The sequence below is a fragment of the Macaca fascicularis genome, chromosome 4 (genome assembly GCF_037993035.2).
Source record: "Macaca fascicularis isolate 582-1 chromosome 4, T2T-MFA8v1.1".
NCBI lineage: Eukaryota > Metazoa > Chordata > Mammalia > Primates > Cercopithecidae > Macaca > Macaca fascicularis.
Window position 1 is genome coordinate 95,815,964 of NC_088378.1, and position 16,348 is coordinate 95,832,311.

Below are 16,348 nucleotides of genomic sequence, written 5' to 3' on the forward strand. Positions count from 1 at the left end.
TGTATCCTTGGAAAATACCTTAACCCCAGCTTTTCTCCCCTTTGTAAATGAAAATTATAGCATTTGTAATCAGTGTCTTTATGCAGGGGAAGCGTGTATAGAAAGAAAAATATATAAAGGTATCAGTGTGTACTATTGTTCCCAGTTTTCTATGGTTAGTACTGAAATATTATGAAAAAGAGAATAAAATAAAAGTGTAAGGAGAAACAAGAAAAAAGAGAGAATAATGAGAATTATATATAAGAATATAAAGTGATTCTTTTAGAGGGAAATGTAGACATAGATTTCTTCAAGAAGTTTCTGCCCAAATAAGTGATACAGGAAAAATCATCATGAAGTATATATAACAAGCTTAATAGAAAAACTAACAAAGCAGTGAATAAAAATAAAAGGGAGACTTTGTTATCTCAATTGGAGAAAATGGGAAATGAGAAGTTTATTTTATAGAAATATTATTTTAAACAAGCCTTAAAAAGATATTTTTTAATGTTCAGAAAAGAAATGTCATGCTGCTGTATTTATACCTTAAAAAAATCATCTGCTTGGCTCTTTAAAAATTGAACCTGCTCTTGTTTCAACGTTATATCCCCCTTGAAGCCTTTCCCAATTTCCAAAACACAATTAATTACTCTCCCCTTAAGGTCTCATAGGACTTTGAAGTTACTTGTCTTGTAGCATTGTAGTTAACATTTTTCTGTGTTATTCCTCCCCCTTAGGACTTGAGCTACTCTAGGAAAAAAACAATATGACTTATTCTTTTAACCCCAGGGCTGAGATCCATAATACGAATAAAAGAGAATTTTCTTTTTTATTCTTTTCCACTATGTATTGCCTTTTTAAGGTGGACATTTAACTAGACATTCAAACTTGTTTATGATAATGTTTCTTCACACTTATTTACAAGATATTTATCATTTCTTTTACTTAAGATACAAGCTCTTTCTAAAATTCTAATTCTATTACACCAAATATATATTTTATATAAAATAAAATGGCAATAACATCTATCTGCATTTGGTGATGATGTTTATCTTCCATATAAACAGACAGAATTTCTTTATCAGTGTATTACTATAACAAAGTTAAATGCCTTAGTAGAATTTTTTGAAAGTCACCTGTACCTTACTGCAAGTTGTTTCCATGCAGGAATGCCAATGACAACATCCTGTTTCAATGAGTAGTTTTCTAAATTTGAGGTATATCTTGTCAGAAACCAGTGGAGAGAAAAAATATAATTATTCCAAACTTTCACAACACAGTTGACTCTTTTACAACCTCCCCTTACCCCCCAAATAATTGTCTAAATGAAAGAAATACAAACAGTAGGGTGGCTTTGTTTTGTTTTGTTTTGCTTTGAAATGCTTGAGTTAATCACTCAAGGGAGAAAAAAAGTAAATGACATAATATAACTCCATTGACACAGGGACAAAGCACGGGTTAGGCTATAGATCTTAAGATTTCCTGTTTGGTTCCCATTTCAACACTTCTGTCATTAACTGTATACCTTTGTCCATAACATTTTAATCTCTCTTAGACTAAAACATATACAGGACAATATGATAGCCAATCCCCTTTCCAATACTTCTGCAGTGCTCCCACCTTATAACAAAGCCTTTTTCTATTTATGTAAACCAAGTACGTTGGTTGGGATTAAATCCTGACCCACCCCATATAGAATTCCAGTCTACACCAAGTAGCATTGCGGGGAAGCTCTAGCATGCATGCGTACATAATCACACTCCATGCCCTCAGGGTTGGAAATGTGGTTATATCTGATTATATAAAGCAGCCTTGAGCTGGTGATAGGTTAACATTAAAAGGATTAAGGCTTGCTTTGACATGGGCTGACATACAAAAATTAGATTTAATGCTAACAGCTGGAATGCTCAAGAAAATAAAGAGTAAGTAAGGGAAAGACAAATGGAGTTAAATTAGAGCAAGTGGGTGTTAAAGGCGTGCCCAGGATTATTTTCAACTCAGCTTTAAAATGTTTCAGTCAATGTCTAAAAAAGGTAGAGTTGGCATCAATTCTCATCAATGATTATAAAATATAGAAAAAAAAGTCTCAGGTGGAAATTTTCATCTTGCAAGGTAAGTATTGTACCATTGCAAACTTTTTTTTTTTTTAAAGAGAAGTGACTAATCCTGGAGCTTTTAAAGTACTTTCAGCTTCACCACACTTGAAAAACATGCTAATATTTTAAAATCTAGAAGACCTGTTAAGTCTTAGGAGGCAGATTTATTTTTCTCTCAGCATATTAGCTAGAAAATTAACTTACAGGTCTGAGCCACACAGGTTAACCTTGATTACAAAGCTTTTGATGGGTGATGTGGAGTGCACCTCAAGGTATATTTGCTGAGCTGCAGGTGGTTGATAAGAACCAGGACATAAGTATCCATAAATTCCTTTTCCCCTATATACCTCTGTGCTCTGTGGACTGCCTGTGTCAGGGTCATGGGACTAAGGGTAGGGCTTATTAAAAATGCAATTTTTTTGCCTCCACTCCAGACCTACTGAAGCAAAAATTCTGAGAGTGGTGCTTAGGAACAAGCACCCTGAGTGATTCTCATGCTTACCAAAGTTTGAGAACCACTGACCTATTTTCTGACTATTCTCAATATTCTCTACACCTGATCTCTCATCTTATTTTTACTGGAAACAAAACAAAACAAACAAACAAAAAAACATACTTGCTAAACATTGTCTTTCACTGGCTTGACAATGGCATTACTAAAGTTTGAGGTCTTCACTCTAGAAGGTCTGGTAGATGAGACAAACATGAAAACAAAATGTGCCCATGCTATTGACTTTGCCTGAAGTGCTACCATCATCCCTTCCCCTTACAGCCCTGCTAAATTCCTTCCTTTTCATTCTCAAGACTCAGCTGCTGTAGCTCCTCCTATTGACTCTGAAAGCAGAGATCATTATCTCCTCCTTTGGGCCATTATTTCATATTACTGTGAAATAGACAAACTATAGAAGTGCAATTATAGTGTGACTGAAACTGTCTCCTCTGTAAAACTGCTCACTTGAGGGTAAGAGAAAATTTCTTATTATTTTATCCCCACTTCCTAGGTGACTGTCTGGCACAGAATCAATGTTCCATCATTCTTGGTGAATGAATAAGTGATAAAGAGAGGCCACAGGATTTGGGGAGGTGATTAAATTTTGAAAGCAGCATGAATTGTGGTGAGATACTAAAATTAAATAAAAATACAGTCATCTTCAAAAGTTATAGAGACCCACATTGCCTATACCTAACACTTTATTGGACATTGGTAAATTTGCCCCTTCTATGATAAATTAAAGGGTGAATCTGGGAAGTTCAAGAACAGAAGAAGACAGACGCTTGATTTCCTTCCCTTTGGTGGTTCTGGGGGCTTGGTAAGGGCAATTAATGATTAACTCAATTCCTTTAAGAATGCTTATTTTTACTTTCAGCTATTAACATCTTAAAGTCTCTGACAAGTATAAGGATAAAGATTTGTGGGTCTCTGTAATAATTATTTGATGCGCATAGCCATGTGCATAAAACATAAAATGTTTTTTATGCTTTTAGAACTGAAAGTCTTTAATATCTTTAATTCCAGATGCTAATCCATCTAGTTTTACAAATTCCTCTATCTCTGGGCTTTACAGACTATAGATTATATTTTATACTAGTGAGTATCATTAAAATGCTGATAAATTATCATGTCACTGATTCTAAGATTTACTTTTTAAAATATTTCACATGGCAGAATTCAGGATTGTCTTAAAACTGATGACGTCTTATTTTAAATGAAATATTGTAGCTTTACTCCTATCAATAGTAACACTAAACAACTACAAGGGATCTCAAATGCTATAGCTAACGCTTGTAAAATATATAATTAAATATATACTTAGCACATAAAGAATTTGCTTGTAAGAGAATTGAAAAACAAAATTTAATGAATTTCTGTGTCTTGTAATAAAGAAGACACAGCACTTTATTTCTTAAGCTATGAAACAGACCTCAAAGTTTAAGGTATATCTTTATCTTTTTCTTTCACACCTGAAGCTATGACTTTGTGAATTGTATGTCTTCAGAAATTAAAGACTGACTGAAAGTTTATTCCAAATCATGCACATAGGGAAGTACTCTCTGGGCTAAGGAATGTAACTTATATCAGAAATACAAGCATACCTTGGATATACTGCAGGTTTGGTTCTAGACCACCTCAATAAATTGCAATAAAGGGAGTTACAAATTTTTTTTGGTTCCCTAGTGCACATAAAATGTATGTTTATAATATACTGTAGTCTATTAATTGTGCAATAGCATTATATCTAAAAATAATTTGCATATAGTAATTTAAAAATACTTTATGGCTAAAAAATTCTAACCATCATCTGAGCCTTCAACAAATTGTAAATTTTTTTGCTGGTGGAGATTCTTGCCTTGATGCTCATAACTGCTGAATGTTCATGGAGGAGGTTGCTGTGGCAATTTCTTAAAATAAGACATCAGTGAAGTTGGCTGCATTGATTGACTTGTTTTACAAAAAATGTATCTGTAGCATGTGATGCTGTTTTATAGCATTTATTCACAATAGAACTTTCAAAACTGAAGTCAATCCTCTCAAACCCTACCACTGTTTGATTATAAGTTCATGTGATATTCCAAATTCTGTTGCCATTTCAACAATGATCACAGCATCTTCATTCGGAGTAGATTCCATCTCAAGAAACCACTTGCTCATCCATAAGAAGCAACTCCTTATCCATTCATGACTTCTTATGAGATTGCAGCAATTAAGTCACATCTTTAGGCTCCACTTTTAATTCTAATGACTTTGCTATTTCCATCAAATCTTCAGTTACTTCTTCCACTGAAGTCTTGAACCCCTCAAAGTCATCAGTGAGGACTGGAATCAACTTCTTCCAAACTCCTGCAAATGTTGATATTTTTACCTCCTCCCATGAGTCACAAATGTTCTTAATGGCATCTAGAATGGTGAACCTCTTCCAAGAGGTTTTCAATGTACTTTGTCCGAATCCAACAGGTATGGCAGATATAGTCTTATGAAATGTATTTCTTAAATAATAAGACTTGAAAGTCAAAACTACTACTTGATTCATGGGCTGCAGAATGGATGTTGTGTTAGCAGGCATGAAAACAACATTCACCTCTTTGTGTATTTTCGTCAGAGCCTTTTGGTGACCAGGTAATAATATTTTGAAAGGAGTCTTGTTTTCTGAGCAGTAGGTCTCAACAGTGGGCTTAAAGTATTCGATAAACCATGCTGTAAACAGATTTGCTGTCATCCAGGCTTTGTTGTTCCATTGATAGAACCCAGGCAGAACTGATTTAACATAATCCTTAAGGACTTTAGCATTTTTGGAATGGCAAATGAGCACTGGCTTCCCTTTAAAGTCACCAGTTGCATTAACTCCCAACAAGAGAGTTAGCCTATCCTTTGAAGCTTTTAAGTCAAGCACTGACTTCTCCTTTCTAACAATGACAGTCCTAGATGGTATCATCTTCCAACAGAAGGCTGTTTCAACTCCATTGAAAGCCAAGTTGGCTTTTTGTTAGTTGGCTTTAAAGAAGAAGTAGCTGATTTGTCCAGATCCTCACTCTTAACCTCTGTGCTCTACAGTCCTCTACAGCCATTTCCTTTGAACCAAGGTAGGGAGCAAATTTGATCTGCCTCCAATGATGATAAGGAGGAGGTTGTGACTGGTGAGTTTTTCTCTTTAATGAAGGCAACAGAGCACAAGTGCAGAACAGGAAAATGAGTGCAGGGCCAGAAAGTGTTTCTTGTTAACCTTTCTTTTCGTTTTTAAGCCCATGGAAAAAAATATGATTGTAGTCCTTCTACAAGTAGAGGTATACCCACTAGTTCAAAATATCTTCAGAATGAACACAAATACACATCCTTAAAACTCTTCTGGCTTCAATTTGTGAGAAGGAGCATTATGAAGGTAAACAACTTGGCACTTTTATAAAAAGTACTCAGAAAAATAATTCTTTGTGTCTCAATTGGGTACATTTTAAAACTGATGTTGATGAAATATGAAAACAAGTAAATGAGTAAAATTTTGAGACAATCAGCATACTTCTATTTTCTATAAAATAGATACAGTTGACTCAAACAACACAGTATTGAAGTGCCTGGGTCCACTTATATGCAGATTTTTTTCAATAAATCTATTGCAAAAATTTTTGGAGATTTGTGACAATTTGGAAAAAAACAGATGAGTCTTGCAGCCACAAATATTGAAAAAATTAAGAAAAAGATATGTCATGAATGCATAAAATGTTAGTAAATATTATTCTACTAGTCACTTACTACCTTAAAACCTACACAGATCTTATATTAAAAAGTCAAGATTTATCAAAACTTATGCACATACAGCCTCACAGGGTGCCTTTTGCAGTTGAGAGAAATGTAAACAAATGTAAAGATGCAGCATTAAATCATAATTACATAAATTAACTGTAGTATATACTCTACTACTGTAATAACTTCATAGCCATCTCCTCTTGCCACTGTGGTGAGCTCAAGGGTTGTGTCTGCTTAAAACATCATGTGATGCTAATCATCTCCACATGAGTGGTTCATCTTTCCAGTAAACTGCATATCCCAATAAAAAGTGATCCCTCACAGTTTTTGCATATTTTTAAACTGTGGTTAGTGCAATACCATAAACCTTGAATAATACCATGGGACTAATATGAAGTGCCACTAGTGATGCTGGTAGTGCTCCCAAGAAGCAGAGAAAAGTGGCATTATAAGAAAACGTTGAATTGCTTGATATAGATACCATAGATTAAGGTCTGCCCTTGTGGTTGCCAGCTAATTCAAGATAAATCCAGCAAAAGAATCACTGTAAGAAAAAGAAGAAGAAGAGAAGAAGAAGGAGAAGGAGGAGGAGGAGGAGAAGAAGAAGAAGAAGAAGAAGAAGAAGAAGAAGAAGAAGAAGAAGAAGAAGAAGAAGAAGAAGAAGAAGAAGAAGAAGAAGAAGGAGGAGGAGGAGGAGGAGGAGGAGGAGGAGGAGGAGGAGGAGGAGGAGGAGGAGACACTTGTGAAACTGTCACTGCAGCTATGCCAACAGCATAACAACTTTGCACTTTTTGTGAAGTATTTTTTATCTCGTTTTGAAAATGCAGCTTTTATGTGGGTGCAGCGTTGTTATAAGAAAGGCATACCTATCAGCTCAAATATGATTCAAGACAAAGTAAGATCATTTATATGAGAAAAATGGAAAATAAAGTGAAGGATCTAAATCTAGAGAGTTTAATGTCAGCAAGGGATGGTTTGATAATTAAAAAAAAAGTTTGGCTTTTAAAAAGTGAAGATAACAGGAGAAGCAACTTCTGCTGACCAAGAGGCTGCAGATGAGTCCCCAGAAACATTAAGAAAATCATTAAGGAGAAAAGGTATTTGCTTGAACCCGTTTTTAATGCAGACTAAAGTGCTCTATTTTGAAAAAATGCCATGAAGGACATTAATTAGTAAGGAAGACAAGTGAGCACCAGGATTGAAGGCAGGAATGGATAGGCTAACTCTACTGTTTTATGCAAATAGAGTCAGGTTCCTGATCAAGACTGCCTTTACCTATAAAGCTGCTAACCCCCAAGATTTGAAGGGAAAAGATAAACATCAGCTGCTAGTCTTTTGTTTGTACAACAATAAGGCCTTCACACTGAGAATCTTTTTCTGGATTGGTTCCGTTGATGTTTTTTCCTGAAGTCAAGAAGCACCTTGCCAGTAGGAGACTACCTTTTAAAGTTCTTTTGATAGGGGACAAATTGAACAATGCCCCTGGTCACCCAGAACCCCATGAGTTCAATGCCAAAGGCATCAAAGTGGTCTACTCACCCCCCAAACACAACATCTCTAAATCCAGGGGGTCATAAGGACATTTAAGGCTCATTACACACAGTACTCTATGGGGAAAGGATTATCAACACTGTGGAAGAGAACCCTGACATGGAGAACATCATGAAAGTTTGGAAAGATTACACCATTGAGGATGCCATTGTTATTATAGAAAAAACATAAAAGCCATCGAACCTGAAACAATAAATTCCTGGTGAAGAAAACTGCATCCAGATGTTGTACATGACTTCACAGGATTTATCACAGAGCCAATCAAGGAAATCATGAAAGCGATTGTGAATATGACAAAAAAGGTTGGGGGGAAGGGTTTCAAGATACAGATCTTAAAGAAAATCAAGAGCTAATAGATATCACAGTAGAGGAATTAAAAGATGATTTGATGGAGATGAGTGCTTCCAAACCTGTGACAGATTACGAGGAAGATATAGAAGGAGCAATGCCAGGAAATAAATTGACATTAGACAATCTTGCAGAAGGGTTCCGATTATTCAAGACTGCTTTTGCCTTCTTTTACAGCCTAGACCCTTCTATGATAGAGGCACTGAGACTAAAATAAATGGTTGAAGAAGGATTGGTACCAGATAGAAACATTTTTAGAGAAATGAAAAAGCAAAAAAGTTAGACAGAAATTACAAAGGATTTCTGTAAAGTTACACTGAGTGTGACCTGCCTCTCTTGCCTCCTCTTTCACCTCCTTCATGTCTTCTGCCTCCACCACTACTGAGACAGTGAGATCAACTTCTTCTCTTTCTCCTTTTCAGCCTAGTCAACATGATGACAAGGGTGAAGGCCTTTATGATGATCCATATCCACTCAATAAATGTAAATATATTTTTCTTTTCCTTATGATTTTCTTAATAACATTCTCTTTTCTCTAGCTTACTTTATTGTAAGAATACAGTGTATAATACATATAGCACACAAAATATGTCTTAATCCAACTATTTATGTTATTGGTAAGGCTTGTAGTCAACAGCAGGCTATTAAAGTTTTTGGGAAGTCAAAAGTTATATGTGAATTTTTGACTGCACAGGGTGTTGGCACTCCTAACCCCACGTTGTTCCAGGCTCAACTGTACTCTATACACTGCCTCATCTAAGAAGACCTTCCAGATTTTACCAAATAGAATTAACTTTGTTCTCCTTTCTGATTCTCATAAAATTTGGTTGTATGCTCATTTCAGCCTTCCCAGTATTAATTATTTGGATATCTATATCCCCTAAAAGATTGTGAGTTCCAGGAGACAGGATGTCTGTTTAATAATAATGATAATAATTATTACAACTGACATTTAAATATTATAAAGTTTACAAACAATGCCTACATACATTTTCTCATTTTTTCTTTTTTCCTCACACGAGCCTTGTAATAGCTTTGCATTTTTTTTCAGCACTGCATATAATACTTTGCATATAGTAGGCTTTCAAAAATATTTTGGGGCTTAATTAAAATTAAAACTGGATTGTGTGGGTTGAATTAAAATGCTGCCAATTCTCTGAATTTTTATGTCCTGTAAAGCAATTAAGAGAGGGAAAGAAGATTTTGAATAATTTCACTTTTTCATTTGTATACAACCAATATATCCCTAAAACAAAAATTAAGAAAGTATTCATTAGACCGTTAAAATTAATTATGGCAACATCTAAACAAGGCAGGTTTAAAAATATGTGTTTATTTATCTATTAGGTCAGAACATCTCTTCTTTTTCCTGCCTCCTTTTTTTGTTCACTTGAGTCTTGGTCAGTATTCTGTAAGCTCTACATACAACATGTACATTGGGGAAATGAAAAGTCACACCAGGCTTCAAGAAAGTGATTCTGTTGGTAACCAGGACTAAGCCAGTTATGCCCATTCAACCCACTTCTTTTAGAAGACACAGCTTCTCGTAGCCCTTTGGGGCCTGCTTAAATTCGGACATTTCTCTACTGGAAAATGAACTGAAGTTATCAACCTACATTTCACTACACAGATCACTAGTAACTACAGCTGAATTATAATCTCATATGATAACTATCCCATGAGACAAAAGCTTTCTCACCATTATGCACTCGAAGTAATCGGGTTTTTCTGCCAAGACTCTTCTATTTTCATGAGCAATTTAAAAATCACTTACAACTCAGAAAATAGGTCACCGCTTCTTTCATTTTTTAAGACAGTTGCAAGCAGTGTCTACCCCATGTCAAAAACCATTTCTTATTTTCATGGGACTCAGATTGCCAATGGCTCTCTGGAACAGAAAGGTCATTCAAAAATAAATGGAATGAGAGGGTGGCTTACATAAAGAACTAGAGTTTTTTTAAAAATGAAAAACAAAACCTGAGAAGAGTACTTAGAAGCTAAATACTATTAGAGTGAGAGGTAAGACTCCTGGAAAAACAATAAAAACAGAATAGAGTTGAGAAACAGAAAGGAAAGCAATGAATTAAGAAATGATTAATGGTATTTGCATGTAGAGTACATGCAAGAAGAGAAAGAAATAAAATAAATGGTCTTGGAATTCCACCTACAACTCAGATATTTTTCCTGTAGGCATTCAGAACGTATTAAACAAAAGTAAAACTCTGCCAACAATAATGGCTGCGTTTCCACAGTCCTTTGATGGACCAGAGCTTGTTTTAGGGAATAAGGAACCAACGAAGGTTTTTGTGCACATGGTGACATGGTCTATTTGTGATTTAGAAGGGCCCCTTCTGGCGCATTATAGAAAAATTATTGGAAGGGAAAAATCAGAATAAAGAGTTGTAAGACACTGCAGTATTCTAGAAATGAGAGAAGAGTCTAGAATCCAAAAGTGACATTGAATTACAAGGAGATAACGAAGAGAAAAGACATTAGGAGATAAACTCAATTGAACTCAGTAACTCCCGGGCTAAGGAAAGTAAAAAGGAATAGCATGAAGCTAGGAAGAGAGTTCATTATTTTATAGTGCCTTGGATAGATGGTGGGAGGGTTATTGACTACATTAATCAGGAAATGGAAGAAAAGAGAAGGAGATAATGCCTTGATAAGATGAGCACACTCGATGGAGCTGACCTGAACTCATTTGCAAATCATATCATCCACATGAAGGCAACAGTTGAAATAAAAAGAGTGTCCATAATATATTAGAAGAAGTAACACTTTTAAAAATTTGTGGAAACACATTTATACTAATTGACAGATTGCTGTTACAATAATTCAATTGATTTCCATTATTCATTAAGTACATAATTAACTTGAGAGGCATTAAGATATAATGGATAGGTGTGTCCTGCTTTACCAGCTTAGAGCACAGGAAACTTCTAACATTCAGAATAGTATGACTGAGCACCTTCCCATCCTCCTTATGACAAGAAGGTCTATTTTCCCTCCTCACTACTGAGTTCTAGGGATCTGTCCTTCTTGCTAACCTTCACTGAGAGAAAAATAAAAGCACTTCATTAATCTACCCGAAGCCCCCTTCTCTGCCACACAGCACTACTCTAGAAGGCATTAACAGTTATGCACCCTGGGCAGGCCTCCACATGGAGAGAGAAGCCCTTCAGAGGCCTGCCTATCTGAAACGAACTAAGTTGAAGCTTCAGGGCCCCTCACCTGCAAGGGCCCCTGCCATGTCCCTCGAATGGGCCCTAGCAACTTCATATTCTGAATTTTGTATTCTTTTATTTTTAAAGAAGGAACCCAATATGTTATAAATTCAGGTCCAACAACACCTGAATTGGCCCTTTCCCACCCTCTCACTGCTGCTCTGAGAGCAGCTCCTCCATCCTGGGGAAGGAAGAAGCAGTCTCCTGCCTCTCTGTCCAGTTTATGGTTGTGCCATAAGATGGTAGACCTGGGATTCTCAGGTACAACTCTTCAGTGACAGCAGTGGAGTTTAATCATGGACAAATGCAGGAAGTATGCATGATCCTCACCTAAGATGCATAAATTATTGCAACATGAGCTGTGATCTGATGCAGTGTTTCCCACATCACCCCAGGCTCTGGTATGAGTGCCAGGCACCAGTTCCAGCTTTTTCTCTTCCAGAAGGTTCCCCTAAAAGTCTTCTGTGGTTCTTACTGCCAACTGGTCTCAAACTAGGACAGCTCAGCAACCAGGCATTGTAGTGACATTGAAACTCAGAGCTTCAGGGTCTCCTTCCCATTTCTCCCCAAAGTCTCCTTGGCCTTTATGCAAATTTGAGCAACTTATTCATCACCAGAAACCTCCAAGTGTAATATTTTTAAGGCAGAAAGCCAGGCACCACCTGCCTTCAGAGCTAAAGTTCCATGTCTTATAAGCCTAAGAGGGAAAATGATACTTTAACACCTTTCCTTCACAAAATAAGTGATGCCCATTTCATTCATATAATTGAAATGGGCCATTAAATTTTTTTCCAGAACAAAAAAAGGCAGTTTCCATAACATATTTTTCTAGATAGATGTACATATATTTTGCAAACTTTAAATAGCTTCATCTCATTCTCTTTGTTCTCTCTCTCTCTCACCACACCTTGTACCATTAAAATTCTGCTTCATTGTATTTCCCTCAAAATAAATAAAATATTTATTTAGAAACGTACCTGATACAAACTAGTGTTATCCACTACCCAGGGCAAGGCTTTATGGTTCTGGGACTTACAAGATCACCTTGAACTCCTAAAATATTGCTTGATTTTTATCAAATACACAGTGGAAATCTCTAGTTGTGAATATACTGAAAATAGCCCTTTCAATGCTTCTGTGAACCTAATGGAACCTAAACTGAAAGCTACCACCTTGATTTAAACTTTGAAGGAATGTGAATAATTAAGGAGGCATATTCAGGATTTAACTTTATTTCAGAAGGATAAATGTCTCACATATGAACTTGTCTTCTAATTCAATTAACTTAAATGATGTAAGAGTTCATGTTTCACTGAAATATGATTTTTTTCCCCACTATTTTGTTTTTTCTGGAAAAAAATGCAAAATTTTGCAATATTCTGCTTTTTAGAAAATGAATCCAGCAGCAATATTATCTTTTATTTTTCTACCTTTAAAAAACCAAGTTGGAGTTTGTTTTATGCATTATTTTTAAAACTTGGGAATAAGTAAACTTTTAAATAGGATATCAAAGAGAGCAAAAATCTGTAAGAATGTTTTAGAAATGAGAAGTGAGGGGGAGACTAACTCTACAAACTATTAAAACATGTTGTAACGTTAAATCAGGAGTAGTGTGAAGAGACGAGGACGACCAGGATCGACCAAAGCCTGCGTCCGGCAACTATGCCCTGCCGCCAACACCCCCACCATGCCCAAGAGAAAGGCTGAAGGGGATGCTAAAGGAGATAAAGTCAAGGTGAGGGACGAACCACAGGGAAGATCCGCGCGGTTGTCTGCTAAACCTGCTCCTCCAAAGCCAGAGCCCAAGCCTAAGAAGGCCCCTGAAAAGAAGGTAGAGAAGGTACCTAACGGGAAAAAGGGAAAAGCTAATGCTGGCAAGGAGGGGAATAACCCTGCAGAAAATGGAGATACCAAACAGACCAGGCACAGAAAGCTGAAGGTGCTGGAGATGCCAGGGGAAGTGTGTGCGTTTTTGATAACTGGGTACTTCTGGTGACTGTACAGTTTGAAATACTATTTTCATCAAGTTTTATAAAAATGCAGAATTTTGTTTTTTAAAGCTATGTTGTTAGCACACAGAACACTTCATTGTTGTTTTGGGGGGAAGGGGCATATGTCACTGATAGAGTGTCTTCGAAGCTGGATTGATGTGGGGAAAACACTTTTGCCTTCTAGTTTTGAGAGCCTTCCTCTTGGCTTCCAGGAGGAGGAATTCCCTGACTCTGACACACGTGGCCACCTTGGCACAAAAGCCTTGTGGTATGGAAAAACAAATTCGTTTTTATGTCCTCTTCTCCTTTTCCACCTTTCAGCATAGACTTAACTCCCTTAAACCCAGACATCTGCTGGGACCTGACCCCCAGTAGTTGGTTACTGGTGTGTCAGGCAATCTGAACTTTCCAGTGATGCCACGGAAATGGCACCCCTCAAAAGAGCAGTGGTTCTGTTTCTAGATTGTAGAGCTTCAGATAAATTCTGCCATTTTCATTTCACTTCCTGAAAGTCAGGGTCGGCTCATGAAAAGTTGTTAAACAACATGCTGAATGTGAAATGTCAACTCTCACTCTAAACTTCCCCTGTTCAGAGCATCAGATGAAGGCTTCTTTGGATTTTATAGTGGCTTTCTGATTTTTGGTAGTCCATTGAAGAAGGGAGTTTGAAAGTTGTTGTATACTGTTAGAGATTGCCTACCCATGGCCTGCCTGAAATACCATGATAGTTTATGGAAAGTATCTTTAATAAAGCTGGATGCAGTTCGGCTTGGAAAAAAAAAAAAGTTAAATCAGTGTGACGGTAACAAAAGCATATTATTAATTAAATACATATTGGCTATTATTTTCAATGATATTGTTATTATAAAGACTTCTTATATCATCCCCATCCCCTGAAGCAGCGGTTAGTCACTTAAGGTATCTGAGTCTCCCTTGTCAGAATTCTCAGTTTACCGGATTGCGTATTTGCTTTTACCCAGGAATAAATGCTTGAGTGGCCACCTCTGACTCAGCTCTGGTCACGTGTCCACAGGAGACTCTCTTGCTAGCATCCCCTCAAACTCCTAAAATATTACTTGATTTTATCAAATACATAGCGGAAATCTCTAGTTGTGAATATATTGAACATAGCCTTTTTGATGCTTCTGTGAACCTAGGGAACCTGAAGTGAAAGCTACCACCTTGATTTAACCCTCTGGAGTAAAATTCTTTTGCAATTCTCCTGGGGAAATTCACTTTTGGAGGAACTGCTTTTGCTTCTGTATGAGTCCCTCAGCTCTGTCATGTCATCACTGATCTGTTTGCCTCTGCTTTCTGTGTTCCAGAAACCCTCGCTGTCCTGGCCTGCAGGGGGGGGTCCTCCTGGATTTCCACAGTTGCTATGTGTTTTATTTTTAAAATTTATACTGTCATTTCAATGGGATCTGGGAAGAAGGGGAGGGCTCCAAAATGTGGATATAGTCCACTTTGTGGAAGAACTCTTTTATGTTATGTAATCAAATCAATTATCTCCCAAAACGAGTTTTTTCTTTGACATTTACTTATATTTTTCTTTGGATAATATTTGGCATTTTATATCTAATTCTTTAATTAGCTTGATTTTTTCCAAATATGTAACCTATTATCCTAGTAACATTTATAAAATTATTAATCATTTCCTCTTTTTCCCTTTAAGAAAACTCATATATGCATGTTTATATAAAAACATGTCTAAAATATAATGACTGAAAAAAAGAAGTTGCAGATACATTAGTTTATGTTTGAAAAAAGGGGAGAGAATTTTATAGGTCACTATATATTATGCATTATATAGATTTGTGTATAAATAGAAACATTATGGGAGGCTGGAAATCAAAAACTGTTAATTTCTTTTGGAGAGTAGAAATGGGAGAAAGTCAGAGGTGAGGGAACATAATTTCAGGAGCAGAGAGAGTGTGAACTAAGAGAAACAGCAGCCAACAGGTGGTTGGCAGAAAAAAAGGGGCTAGGACCTGCTGACTCTAGTGTTTGCTGAAAAATAAAATCAGCACACATGTTCACAAATTGAACATTTAAAAACATAGCTAACATGTATTGAAATCTTACTATCTGCCAGGTCCTGTTCTCATAGCTTTATATGTACTGATTCATTTACTCCTCATAATAAATGCGGGTAAGTACTACTCATCACAATTGTAAAGACAGGGAAACTGGAGCACAAAGTGATTAGGTAACTTTTTCTGTATATGCTATGTATGGCCCAGCCAGAGCTTGACCCCAGTTGATGTGGTATTAGAGCCCCCCGTAATTGCTATGTTCTATTTCACAACCTTAATGGTCACCTCCTGAGACTGAAGCTTTTCTCACACCCTTCTTACAGTCACCAGTGCTCCTAAAAGCAGAACCTTTATTCCAACCATAGAAATGAAAAGCTTCACTTTGAAGAAATGAAATATACTCTAAAGATGAATACTATGTTATTTAAACATTCATCTAAAAGTATAGTCTGGAAATGAAGAGTCAAAAAATATTTGAGAGAAACCTAGAGCAAAGAAAACAAATTCCAACAAAGAGATTTAACTCCCAAGAAAACAGAGTTAATATATAAAATAGAATAAAATAGCCTAACAAGTCTAATTCCTATTTTCAGAGATACAAGGGATGTGTTCACACATACTACACAGAATGGAGTTCTTGATTAAAATATGATTACTGAAATTAAAAACGGATTATCTAACAGAATGAACATAAAATATCAAGTTAGTGAATTGAAAGACTAAGGAATTCTCTCAAGATATGATGTGAAGACAAGAGCATGAAAGTATGGAAAAAATATTGAAATAGAATCAGAAGTTATGTATAGGCAGAATAAAGATTCCTCAACAACGTACCACATCCCGCATCCTAATCCCTGGAACCTGTTTATGTTACCTTAGATAA

The 16,348-nt window shown here is 36.3% G+C and overlaps 2 pseudogenes; one reads left to right on the top strand and one right to left on the bottom strand.

The window, feature by feature from the left end:
• LOC102143385 (ADP/ATP translocase 2-like) overlaps positions 1-16,348 on the bottom strand; it is a 130,641-nt pseudogene that overhangs the window by 10,728 nt on the left and 103,565 nt on the right.
• Positions 8,258-16,348, top strand: part of LOC123572859 (uncharacterized) — a 28,096-nt pseudogene continuing 20,005 nt past the window's right edge.